The 4,579-nt window shown below is 40.9% G+C and overlaps 1 non-coding gene across 1 annotated transcript; it reads right to left on the bottom strand.

Moving 5' to 3' along the window:
- Positions 1-1,677: 1,677 nt before the first annotated feature.
- LOC145508035 (U6 spliceosomal RNA) lies at positions 1,678-1,784 on the bottom strand. Its single transcript, XR_014055305.1, has one exon. It is a non-coding gene; the product is annotated as a U6 spliceosomal RNA (small nuclear RNA).
- Positions 1,785-4,579: the final 2,795 nt, after the last annotated feature.

Below are 4,579 nucleotides of genomic sequence, written 5' to 3'. Positions count from 1 at the left end.
TTTTGTAAGGTTTGTTTTTGCTGTTGATTAGTCGTTAAGTTGTCCAGTTCTTTTGCAAACCCACCAGGCTTCTCTGTCCATGGTATTTCCCAGGCAAGAATACTGGAGTGGGTTGCCATTTCCTTCTTCGGGGAATCTTCCCAACCCAGGGATCAAACCTGTGTCTCCTGCATTAGTAGGCAGATTCTTTGCCACTGAGCCATCAGGGAAATTTGTCCACTATTAAGCCTCTATTAAATCTGCCTTTTATGGATATTTTTGTTTTTCCCAGAATTTATAACTGCCTTGGGTTTTTTTGTTTCTTTGTTTTGCTTTCATTCCCTCTGTTAGAAGTGTAAACCTCTTAAATTGGTCAAAGTAGGTAGCCTGATGACCTTGTGTGATGGCCTTCTGTTCTAATCTGGCTGGTTGCATGAGGCCTGTAGCAAGATTGTCGTGGTTCTTCCCTATACCTTCATCCAGGGAATCCCTTTGTTTGTTTTCTCTGCGGATCTTCTGTTTCCTAGATGCCATGCTCTGCTTTAGTGGAATTCTTCATCCACAAGTTTCCTGAGGAAGGGAGCCCAGAAAACAAATTTCCTGTCTTTGCATGCCTGAAAATATCTTGGCAGAGTATAGAATTTTAGATTAAAAATACTGTTTTTAGAATTTTGAAGGCATTGTCCCATTGTTTTCTAGTTTTTAGGAATATTATTAAATCCAGTGTCATTCTGAGTGTGCAACTGAATATCTTTTGTATGCAGCCTGATTTTTCTCTCTGGACGACTTTACAAGTTGCTCTTAATATTTACTCTGAAATTTGATGATGAAAAACCCTTGGGTGTTTGATTTTTAAAAATTTTTGTTTGTTTCCTTGTTTTTTTAATTTAATGTGCTGGTAATTTCATGGGCCCTTTCTAGCTATAAACTCATGTCCTTCAGTGTAGGAAATTGTTATTGAATTATTTCTTTAATAATTTTCCTACTGATTATTTTATTTCTTCTCACTTTCTAAAACCAGATACTCTGTCTCCTAGACTGAATTTCTAATTTTCTTACATTTATTTTATATTTTCTATTTCTTTGTATTTTTATTCTATCCTCCAGGATATTTCTTCAACTTTGCCTTTGTTGTTTAGTCGCTAAGTCGAGTCCGGCTCTTTGCGACCCCATGAACTGTAGCCCACCAGGCTCCTCTGTCCTTGGGATTTCCCAGGCAAGAATACTAGAGTGGGTTGCCATTTCCCTCTGCAGGGAATCTTCCCAACCCAGGGGTAGAACTCACATATCCTGCAGTAGCTGGCGGATTCTTTACCACTGAGCCACCAGGAAAGCTTCAACTTTGTCTCAGAATTCTTTTTATTAAATGACAAACTTCCACTTATACATATATACATATTTTCTTTTCTTTTTGGCCACACCCCATGGCTTGTGGGATTTTAGTTCTCCGACCAGGGATCCAACGGCGCCCCCTGCAGTGGAAGGGTGGAGTCTTCACCATTAGACCAGCAGGGAAGTCCCTCACTTCATTTTTTTGTGGGGGGTAGGTTAAAAATATGTATTTATTTTTAACTGATCACTTCATATTTTTAATTTCCAGAAAGTCTTATTTTCTTTTTTTAAAAAATATATTAAAGTATAACTGATTTATTATATTGTGTTAGTTTCAGGTGTACAGCGCAGTAAATCAGTTATACAGAAAGCATGAAACGCTTCATGAATTTGCATGTCATCCTTGTGCAGGGGCCATGCTAATCTTCTCTGTATTGTTCCAACTTTAGTATATATGCTGTAGAAGCCAGCACAAGTTTTTATTATTTTCTGAATGTTCCTTTTAATACTAGCATCCATTCTTTTGTCATGGGTGCAATGTTTTCTGTTGACTTCTGATGATATTAATTGCAGTTTTGAGGACATTTTCTTCTGGTCCCCTCATTATATGTTACACTCGAGGTTCCTTTTCTTTTGGCTTCTGTCTTTTATGTGTGAGGCTTGTGAACTTTGGCTGTCTGTTCCAATTTAGGCATGAGGTCCAAAATTGCTGATTAGAAGCCCAACGCAGGAGCCAGAGGTGGTCAGCTGGGGGTGACTCACCGTGGGGTGGGTGAGGGAGGGGAGGGATCCATCTTCTAGTTCCTGTTAAGGTTTTTTCCTGTGTCAGTCATCATCCCCAAAAGAAATTTTCAGTCCTCTTGCCTCTACTGCCAGAGGACTAAACACTTTCAATTTTTAAAGTCTTTACAAGTTCTAAGACTCCAATTATTTCATGCCTTTTTGGTTTTCCTCTCTCTACCTCATGAGTAGAATGGAAAATATTCAAACTTAAGGATTTAAAACCTTACACATGAGACATTCCATTTTTCAAAATTATGTCTCTCATTGTCTCTAATCTTCTCCTTGAGCTTTTATGCTTTTTAATTTCCATACTCTCCTTTTGATGTGATTTCTGGATGCAGCAGAGATAAATGGGTATTCTCAATCCACCATGTTTAACCAGGAGTTCCTACTTCCTTAAGTCTTAATTACCTTGTTTTTCTCACTCATGAGGTGGTTGTAAAAATTAAAAGCGGTAGTGCATGTGTAACAGGATGTTCGAACAGATTTTTCTTGTTGTCTTAGAGTTTGAGCTGAGTCCTCAGGGAAGGAAGAGCATGTAGGTTCCCCACATGATAGAGAAAGACTTTACTGGACAGACAAAAGAGAACAACTCCTCTAACAATGATGGTCCCTTATCATCATCTTCAGCCTCTATAAATGATACTCTTGACAAGGGAATGAAGAGTTGTGGAGGTAAGAGTTGTCAGTCTGCTCTATAGAGCTTTGTTATCTCCCCTACTTCGTCCTTAGAAAGGTGAGCAGAGGCTACAGACCAAGTAAGGCGAGTACCAAAAGACTGGGGGTGTCTGCAGGAAAATCACTCCTTGACCGGATGATTCTTGGGTAGTAGAATTATTATCCCAGTGCTGCAACAGACCACAAGCAAAGCACTGTGAGAGAGGTTTTTAATTAATTAATTAATTTGGCTGTGCTGAGTCTTAGTTGGGGCACTCAGGATCTTCAATCTTCGTTGCACCATGCAGGACCTTTTTTAGTTGCTGCATGCTGGATCTTTAGTTGTGGCATATAAGATCTGTTCTCCAAAGAGGGATCAAATCCGGGCCCCCTGTGAGAGAGTTTTGGAAAAACTTGACGTGAGTTTACTGGCATTTGGGAGATGCTTATGAACCTAGGGAAAAGTATTTGCTGATGGTTTGGTGAACAGGGTATGTTAGAGAATGACTGGAGCCCAGACCAGGAATGGCAGTGCTTGAGAGTAGCCAGTGCTTCTAGCCTCTGGCATGATAAGGATGTGGAAGTTTCTCATGGGCCAGGAGGACATCATGGAGAGTACCTGGGTTTTAACCATACAGATGGGGCTCTGTCCAAGAGAGGTCCCTGCAGGGCAAGAAGACTCTAATGGCAAGGAACAGCGTGCTAGAAGCTCAGAATGCTCTGCAGGATGTCAGTTGGAGATGCACTGTGATACCAAGGGGTGCGCGGTGTGGAGGGCCCGTGAGTCTCCTCAAATACCACCCTCCAAGAGAAAGCCAGTACTTAGGCATCTGTCATATGGAAGGTTCTAACAGACCTGGTCATATAAAACTACCCTTTTTCTTTCTCCCACTATTCCAAGCCTGGAGAAGTCAGAGGCAGGAAGTGGAGGGAGAATGAAAGAAGAGTGAAGATAAAAGTACCCCTCTCCCCACTTTGCGGTTTCTGGTCTCTGGGCTTTGAGTCCAACCTGAGCTGGGGGGTGGGGAGTGAGCTAGGAATTAAATATAAGATTGAAATTTTTAAAAATGGACTGTTCGAGACTTGTATTCCATGAAAATAACAAGAAAACCATGGGGTGTACTTGAGAAATGTGTTCCAAGGATGGGGAAGTTTGCTGACAGAGCAGAGTTGAAGACAGCAGCTGATGGCAGGATGGGATGGGTGGGGGGGATTCTTTGTACCTTATCAAACCCAGACAGTTAAATAAATCAGTTAGAACTTAAAGTGCTAGGCAATCATTCAATCAGTATTTATTGCCAAATTCTATGTAAGTTTCAGGGAATAAAAACAAGAGTGAAACCAAGAGTCCCTGCTTAGATAATCAAATGAGGAAGACATTCTGTCTAAGGTAGGAACTGCATTTAGCAGCTAATAATGGAGACCAGAAATAAGATTGAAATTTTACTTTTCTCTTGTGTAAAAAATGTCCATAGATAGAGGGTTCATAGTAGCTCCACTGTCAGCAGAGCCCAGGGTCCTCCTATCTTTCTGTACCACCATTCTCAGACTGTGGTTATCATTCTTAAGACTTGTGGTCTAAGGTGACTGAATGGAGCTCCAGTTGTCATATACCGAATTCCAGCCAGAAATCAGGAGGAAATGGCAAAGGGCAGAAAAGGATCCATATCAGCTTTTTTGCCCCCTTTTAAAAAGCCTTCTTGGGACTTCCCTGGCAGTCTAGTAGTTAAGACTCCAGATTTGCAATGCAAGAGGAACAGCTTCAATCCCTGGTCAGGGAACTAGTATCCCACATGCTGTGTGGTGCAGCAAAAACAAACAAACAAAA

The sequence above is a fragment of the Giraffa tippelskirchi genome, chromosome 5, assembly GCF_054371585.1.
Source record: "Giraffa tippelskirchi isolate mGirTip1 chromosome 5, T2T-mGirTip1v1.2.pri, whole genome shotgun sequence".
Lineage (NCBI taxonomy): Eukaryota > Metazoa > Chordata > Mammalia > Artiodactyla > Giraffidae > Giraffa > Giraffa tippelskirchi.
Note: the sequence above shows the minus strand (reverse complement) of the source record. Positions and strands in the feature narration are given on the sequence as shown.